At 38.9% G+C, this 9,126-nt stretch overlaps 2 pseudogenes; one reads left to right on the forward strand and one right to left on the reverse strand.

Moving 5' to 3' along the window:
• Window positions 1-5,860: 5,860 nt before the first annotated feature.
• Window positions 5,861-7,713, reverse strand: LOC108521134 (double-strand-break repair protein rad21 homolog pseudogene; annotated as a pseudogene).
• A 385-nt stretch (window positions 7,714-8,098) lies between these two features.
• LOC108521133 (peptidyl-prolyl cis-trans isomerase A pseudogene) lies at window positions 8,099-8,741 on the forward strand (annotated as a pseudogene).
• The last annotated feature ends 385 nt before the right edge of the window (window positions 8,742-9,126 follow it).

Consider the following 9,126-nt stretch of genomic DNA (forward strand, 5'->3'; position numbering starts at 1 on the left):
AGAGGAAGTCAAACTGTCACTGTTTGCTGATGATATGATCATGTTAGATATGAGTTCTAAATTTCTTTTCAAAGAATTCATATGTATGTTCAATTCTTTGCCTTCTACTTTTAAACTTAACTTCCTTGTAAAGCAACCTTTTTGGATTACCTACTCCACCCTGACTCATTCTGATCACCTGCTCCACCCTACATTCCAGTCATCTGCTCCACCCTAACTCATTCCAATTACCTGCTACCTGCTCTGCCCTGACTCCCTCCAAAGCACTCACCCCGTCATTCTTTTTAGCCAATCGGAATTAGTTTAGCGTGTGCGGTCTAACCCTAGCCAATAGGGGAAAAACACAGCAGCAGGGGCCACATGCATCAGGGATAAGAACCCCTTCCCCTCCCTTGTTCAAGTGTGCACTCACCATTGTTCCATCTGTAGGGGCGCACCCTTCTATATAGAAGTAACTAGACTTGCTGAGAATTAAAAGAAAATTTTATATTCGAGTGCTGTTTCTTTTGCGGCATCGAAACTTTATATATAACAATCATTTACCTTGAAAACCCTAAAGACTCCTCCAGAAAGCTCCTAGAACTGATAAAAGAATTCAGCCAAATTTCTGCATACAAAGTTAATGTACACAAATAAGTAGCTCTTCTATACACCAACAACGACCAAGCAGAGAATCAAATCAAGAACTCAACCCCTTTTACAATAGTCACACACACACACAAAAACCCACTTAGGAATATACCTAACCAATGAGTCGAAAGACCTCTACAAGGAAAACTACAAACACTGCTGTAAGAAATCATATATGACACAAACAAATGGAAACACCTCCCATGCTCATGGATGGGTAGAATTAATATTGTGAAAATGACCATACTGCCAAAAGCCATCTACAAATTCAATGCACTGTCCATCAGAATACCACCATCATTCTTCACAGAATTAGAAAAAACAATTCCCAAAATCATATGGAACCAAAAAAGAGCCCACATAGCCAAAGCAAGACTAAGCAAAAAGGACAAATGTGGAAGCATCACACTAGCTGATTTCAAACTATACTATAAGGCCATAGTCACCAAAACAACGTGGTACTGGTATAAAAATAGACATGTAGACCAATGGAACAGAATAGAGAACCCAGAAATAAACCCAAATACTTAGAGCCAACTGATCTTCAACAAAGCAAACAAAAACATAAAGTGGGAAAAGGACACCTTTTTCAACAAATGGTGCTGGGGTTATTGGCTAGCCACACGTAGGAGAATGACACTGGATCTTCATCTCTCACCTTATACAAAAATCAACTCAAGATGGATTAAGGACTTAAACCTAAGACCTGAAACTATGAAAAGTCTAGAAGATAGCATTGGAAAAACCCTTCTACACATTGGCTTCGGCAAGGATTTCATGACCAAGAACCCAAAAGCAAATGCAATAAAAAGATAAATAGCTGGGACCTAATTAAACTAAAGAGCTTTTGCACAGAAAAGGCACAGTCAGCAGAGTAAACAGACAACCCACGGAGTGGGAAAAAAGCTTCACAATCTATACATGTGACAAAGGGCTAATATCCAGAATCTACNATAGCATTGGAAAACCCTTCTACACATTGGCTTCGGCAAGGATTTCATGACCAAGAACCCAAAAGCAAATGCAATAAAAGATAAATAGCTGGGACCTAATTAAACTAAAGAGCTTTTGCACAGAAAAGGCACAGTCAGCAGAGTAAACAGACAACCCACGGAGTGGGAAAAAAGCTTCACAATCTATACATGTGACAAAGGGCTAATATCCAGAATCTACAATGAACTGAAACAAATCAATAAGAAAAAAACATACACAATCCCATAAAAAAGTGGACTAAGGAGATGAATAGAAAATTCTCAAAAGAAGATATACAAATGGCCAACAAACATATGAAAAAATGCTCAACATCACTAATGATCAGGGAAATGCAAATCAAAACCACAATGCAATACCTCCTTACTCCTGCAAGAATGGCCATAATAAAAAAAACTGTAGATGTTGGTGTGGATATGGTAAACAGAGAAAACTTCTGCACTGCTGGTGGAAAGTAAACTACTACAGCCACTATGGAAAATAGTGTGGAGATTCTTTAAAGAACTAAAAGTAGAACTACCCTTTGATCCAGCAGTCCCACTACTGGGTATCTACCCAGAGGAAAAGAAGTCATTATTCAGAAAAGATAACTTGCATATGTATGTTTATAGCAGCACAATTCACAATTGCAAAATCATGGAACCAACTGAAATGCCCAGCAATCAACAAGTGGATAAAGAAACTGTGGTATATATATACAATGGAATACTATGCAGCCATAAAAAGGAATGAATTAGCAGCATTTGCAGTGACCTGGATGAGATTGGAGAGTATTATTCTAAGTGAAGTAACTCAGGAATGGAAAACCAAACATCATGTGTTCTCACTGATACGTGGGAGCGAAGCTATGAGGATGCAAAAGCATAAGAATGACACGATGGACTTTGGGGACTTGGGGGGAAGAGTGGAGGTGGGTGAGGGATGAAAGACTATAAATATAGTGCAGTGTATACTGCTTTGGTGACAGGTCACCAAAATCTCACAAATCACCATTAAAGAACTTACTCATGTAACCAAATACCAGCTGAACTCCAATAACTTATGGAAAAATAAAATAACAATGAAAAAATTTCCTTTAAATATGGTATCTAATTCCTTCTGCCCTTCAAGGTTTTTACTGAGAAATCCACTGATAATCTTAGTGAAGATCCATTGGACATGATGAGTTACTTTTCTCTTGCTGCTTTCAAGATTCTTGAGGGGCCTTAGACTTTGTATTGCATTCCTTTACCTCTGATCTCTTGCCCCGGTTTCTGTGAGTCTGTAGTCCCCCTGCAGTGTTCCATGTCTTTGGCTTTTGTTAGAATATAATGTGTCTTGGTATGTACTGCTTTGGATTTATCCTACCTGGAGGTCATCAAGATTTTTGGATTTGTGAATGAATGCCTTTCCTCAAATTTGGGAAGTTTTCAGCCATTATTTTTTCAGATAGTTCCTCTGCTCCTTTCTTTATCCCTTCACCATCTGAGACTTCTGTAATGCATATATTGGTCAGCTCGATGGTATCCCATAGGTCTCTTAGTCGCTGTCCACTTTTCTTAATTATTATTATTATTATTTGGTCTTCAGATTCAATAATTTCAAAGGACTTACCTTCAAGTTCACTGATTCTTTCTTCTTCCTGTTTGAATCTACTGTTGAATCCCTCTAGGCATTTTTCAATTCAGATACTGTTTTTTCAGCTCCAGAATTTCTGTTTGGTTCCTTTTTATAGTTTCTCTTTGTTAATATTCTCTTTTGTTTATGTATTGTTTTTCTGATTTCCTTTAGTTCTTTGAGTTTTCATTTAGCTCTTTGAGCATATTTAAGACATTTTGTCTTTGTCTAGTACTTCTGATGCTTGTGTTTCTTCAGGGACAGTTTCTGACAGTTTATTTTCTTCCTTTGAATGGGCCATATTTTCCTGTTTCTTTGCATGGTTTGTTATTTTTTTGTTCTTTTTAAAAATTGGTCATTCAAAAAAACAGCCACCTCTGCTAGTCATTACAAGTAGGTTCTGTGCCAGGGAAGACCTTCACTCATTAGCAGGGCACGCTGTCAGCTTGGGATCAGCCCCATGTGAGGTCTTAAGGTCTTCTTAGGCCTCTTCTGGCTATGCATTTTGCCTTGGCCTGGGTATCTGTTGTTGTTGTTTTCCAGTTCCCTTGAATGCATGACTGCTTACAAATGTCTCAGTTTCCTAAAGAGTCTCACCCCTGCTTCTCCGAGGGTGGACTTAGATGTTCTATTGTGTTCCTCTACCTCTGACCTCTTGCTCCAGGTATCTGTGAGTTTGTAGGCCGCCTGCAGTGTTCATGAGTAGTGCTCACCATTTCCTGTGGCTTTTTCTGAACCTGAGTATCCAGCCATGCTGCTTTTCCCTGTCTGACCTCCGAATTAGGTAAAACAGAGACCAGTACCTCAGGCAGCCCCTTGACAGGTTAGAATGTTGCAAATAAAGTCCATTCTCCTCTCTCTGGGGTTCTAGGGAGGGAATTGGCAGCAGGGCTGCTGCTTCCCCAGGTGTGCCAGGAGGGAAGGATAGGGTACAGGCAAGTAAAAATGTTAACAAAATTTCTTAGCATTTTGACTGTGTCTTTTTCTTGATTAGGTGTTTGCTTGGTTGCTATAGAACTTTGAGTATTTTTCAGACTTCCTATAAAGTTATTGTGTAGCCAGTCTGTAATACTGTAATTTTTTAACAGCTTATAACACAACTTTTATTAGAAAAGTTATACATAACATAGCATCAACTATTTCCAAGAATAATATTGAACCCGATAAGCAAAAAAACCAGACTAACAAAATATGTAACAAGAAACCAAGACAAGAATGTTTGATAAAATCAAACATTCAATTATCTACAATGTCTTTTTACAAATGGAGAAAACTCCATGGTTTACAGGCATAGAATATTGAAAATAAATCTGCAATAGCAATTTTTTGCAGTTAAACTCTCAAGAAACTGAATCATTAAAACAGTAATGAGTTCACAAATTTAAAACATTTTGCATAATTTTAAATTGTTAGGTATACACTGAAGTCTGAGTTTCAAAAGTGATTGTTTCCCCATGAAAGCGTCAACACTTAAGCTAGAACTTTCAGTGTTAATTTTGCCCTAAAAATTTAAGAAATATTCTGATAATCATAATAGTCACATGATTTCTGATGCTGTCTGGTCTGTTAATATAGACCTTTATTTGGATGTGTTTTTCTTCAGTTAAATTATAGGAAACTGGATATAGGATTTCGTTGCAAAGCTATTAAAGTTCCAAACACAGGAATGTGCAGCACTGGAAAAGGAGATCAGTACTAAAACTTATAATAAATATCAGAGAAGCCATTAGTTTTTACGGCATTGTCTGCTTAAAGGTTAAGTTGACCTGGTGTATAATTTCCCATCAGTCTGTCCTTGTAGTAGGCAGGGCAATTTCTATTTTCATGATCTGAATACTCAGATATATCCAAACATCTTTTTATACTTTGATTTATAACTCCTAGAAAGTTATGTTTTTTGATAGTCACTGTACTCTAATCAGGCCTATATTTCTGCTCATTTTGGAGCCTCATTAAAATGACAGATTTTGAGATAGCCGAGTTCATCAGAAAGACTTAAATGGAATGATTGACAAAATAGAACACTTTAAACCAAGTCAGTCCTATCTTTTTGTAGCTGAAGGGTATCAGTCACAACACAATTTCACATATACCTTTGCTCATTAGGGAATTACACTTAAAATGAATCTCAAGAGGGTGACCTTTGTTATTTCAGGTGCCATCCCTAAGGTTAACAAGAAGATTGCCAGTGTTACAACTGATGGAAAGCCTTTTCTTTTTTTTTTTTTCTTGTCGAAGACTCATACCATAGTTTTAAATTAAACTGTCAGGCATTTGCCCAGACAGGTTTTCCTTTTCAATGCAGTAATGAAGAACTGAGATTAAAATCATGACTTTCAACTGCCACTCAACATCATTACATGCACCAATATTGCACACATCTGTTCTGTACTGTTAAAATAATCTTCTGAGTCCTTGGGGTGCTGTTTTCTCCATCAGAACACAAACACAACCCATCTAATCAGTTTCCCTCAAAGATGAAACTGACAAATTTAATATACTGGAAAAAAATGAAGAAAGAAAAAGGCAAAGACTTTGTACAGACAAAACTCTAAGTTTTTTTAAAGGGTTCTGTGTCTCCTACACATGGGGGCAATTTGTAAGCACTAGTGAAATAAACACTAGCTATAATGCTTCTAGCTCCTTATAAAATGTGGAACTTTGGCCCAGGTGTTGCGATGATGTTACTGTACAGTTCTTGTGTCAGCTCAATAGCTTGCTGCTTTTTAAGAACTAAGAAGCTGTAGAACTTTGCGGCAGCTTGTTTTCTGTTTGTGTTTTGACATAACTCAAGCAAACTGATAGATTCAGCTCCAGTTTTAGCAAGAGCTCACTGAAGACCATGAAGCATCTGCTGAGTCCTTTTCTTCCATCTTCTTTCTTCTTGATCTTGATCACCCCCTGAAACATCTTCGTCCTTTTCCTCTTTATCATCTTTTTTTCCCCCCTTTTCTTTCTTTTTGGCAGAAGTTCTGACTCTTGTATTAGCTGACAGATATTTGGAGGTTCTTCTAGGGGAAGCTCTACAGGCAGTATTTCCATCTGCTCAACCTGCTGAGGAGGCATCACAGGCTCTGGGTTAATTTGTCCAGCTTTTCGCTTAACTCCCTGAGGTGGTGGTGGAGGCATAGCTGACTCATCCAGGTTTGTTCTGCTGGCCTCATCACTGACTCCTGGAGGTGGCTTGTCTCTTCCAAAATGGGCTTATCAGTAACGTCATGCTGCTCGTGTAGCTGTTGCTGGTCCTCTTTAGGAACCTCTGGATTTTCACATTATTTGAGGAACTCATCCAAATTATCTGCCCTACTTTCCCCCTTTTTCTGCAAGTGGTGTAAGACAGCATGTAAAGAGCTTCCGTAGTCTGTTATTCCACAAAGGCTGAGCAGGTAAAGAAAACAGTTTTTCTACTCCTCCTGTCTCTTTCCACATCACCTGTTTCTTGGTGAGTGGTGCTAGATCCCAAGTAGTAACAATATCAGAATAATCATTAAGTTGGGCTCTAATTGTCTTGCTATCCAAGTTTTTGACACTGTCAACAATTGGCTTCCTCTTCCTCTTGGCTTTTGTTTCTTTAACAGTTATATCAATAGGTTCCAATGCAAATGCTTCTTCCTCATTTGGAACAAGTGTTGTTTGATCAGACATAGCTGGCTGGTTCAACAGTATTCACTGAATCAGGACTATCAGGCCCACCCATTGATGTATTATTATCTTCATCCATATATCATCATGTGCAGGCTGCTCTGTCAACATCACCTCTGCCTCAGAGAGGGCAGGGGGATCGTCAAAGATACTACCATCATTATTAGTAATAAGTTTGTCATCTAATATTCCACCATCATTTCCTTCTCTAAAATTATTATCTTTATATTGGTCTTCATATTCTAAATGGTTAATTTTCTCATTCAGATTGCTGGTGCTCTCTCTGTTCAGACTCTAATAGGAGGTTAGAAGCAGTAGTGCCTACTAACATGTCATCATCCTCAAAAGCACTGCCTTCTCTCATTATCTCATGATCATCCATTCCAAAATCACCAAAATCATTTTCTTGTAAAATACTGATATTCCCAACTTCTTCTCTCATGGTTATTTCTTCCACTCTACTCTGACCCAGGCTGAACTCCTGGGCCACATCGATGTCATCTAAGTCAGGCAGTGGCTGATCAAAGTCATGAAATTCTTCAGGTAAAGTGTTATAAGCTGCTTCCTGATTTTCCTCAGGCAGGTCAACACCTGGTCAAAAAAACATCTTTATCTTAATGAATGCTTCATTACAGTCTGCAAGAAGGTATTTGGCTTTCCTGTGATATATTCAAACTACTCCCAGTAAGAGATGTCTGTAATGCTATCTTCACTTTTGGTGAGATGATACTCTCTATGCTAGTCTCTAAATTACACTGTAACACAGGGGCTTTGGTTAGCTTCTTATCCCAATGGGCCACTAGCCAAATTTTGGCCAGAGGCCCTCTTACTGAGGACAAAATGTGCATAGAACATTGTTCTGGTTGGCTATGAAAATAGAAGGAAACCTTGCTCTCCACTGGGAGTTGGGCGGGCTGGGTCCAGTCTGTATATTTTTTTAATGTTTTGTCAATTGAGAAAAAGTAAGTTCCAATCATTTTAGGAGATTTATTTGCCAAAGTTAAGAATATGCCCAGGAGACAGGTCTATGCCTTTCTCCAAAGATGATTTTGAGGGCTCCAAATTTAAAGGGGAAAGGGTGGGATATTGAGAAGCAAACAATTTTCATGTAAGAGGGGTAGCGAAAATAGTCATTCATGCCTTTGCCTGGTTCAATGAATCTGCATTTTTTTAATGTAAGATAATATAAAATGGCTGCTTCGCAGATGCTGCCACTGCCAGGAGCCCTGTACTATCAGCCATGGTCAACATCTTCTTCAACATCACCGTAGATGGTGAGCCCTTGGGCCACATCTCCTTCAAGCTGTTTGCAGACAAGTTTCCAAAGACAGCAGAAAGCTTTCATGCTCTGCGTACTGGAGAGAAAGGATTTGGTTATAAGGGTTCCTGCGTTCACAGAATTATTCCAGGGTTTATGTGTCAGGGTGGTGACTTCACATGCCATAATGGTACTGGTGGCAAGTCCATCTACAGGGAGAAATTTGATGACAAGAACTTCATCCTAAAGCATACAGGTCCTGGCATCTTGTCCATGGCAAATGCTGGACACAAACAGTTCCCAGTTTTTCATCTGTACTGCCAAGACTGAGTGGTTGGATGACAAACATGTGGTCTTTGGCAAGGTAAAAGAAGGCATGAATATTGTGGAGGCCATGGAACGCTTTGGGTCCAGGAATGGCAAGACCAGCAAGAAGATCACCATTGCTGACTGTGGACAACTTACTAAAGTTAGACTTGTGTTTTATCTTAACCACCAGACCATTCTTTCTGTAGCTCAGGAGAGCACCCCTCCTCCCCATTTGCTGGCAATAGCCTATAATCTTTGTGCTCTCATTGCAGTTCCCTTTGGGTTCCATGTTTTCCTTGTTCCCTTCCATGCCTAGCTGGATTGCAGAGTTAAGTTTATGATATAAAATAAAGCCAAATAACAAACAACAAAAAAAAAGATGACATAAACAAAAGAGGCAGAGGAAAAATCTGGGGAATCTGCATTTTACATAAGATAACAGACAAAATGGGGCAGGAGAACACTCAGATATGCATTTATGTCTGGTGGACCAGGGCGGCTGCACCTGTAAAGATAAGCTATCAATTTGCATTGCCATGGTGAAATTTTAACAACTCACTAGGAATTTCCTTGTGGGCAAAATATGGAGGAGGCATGTAACTTTTCATCTTGTAACCATTTTATTGAGGAACCAAAATGGGGAGGCAGGTTTGCATGATCCAGTTCCCATTTTGACTTTTGCCTTTGGCTAAATGAGTTTG

The sequence above is a fragment of the Rhinopithecus bieti genome, unplaced genomic scaffold, assembly GCF_001698545.2.
Source record: "Rhinopithecus bieti isolate Rb0 unplaced genomic scaffold, ASM169854v2 scaffold_57046, whole genome shotgun sequence".
Classification (NCBI taxonomy): domain Eukaryota; kingdom Metazoa; phylum Chordata; class Mammalia; order Primates; family Cercopithecidae; genus Rhinopithecus; species Rhinopithecus bieti.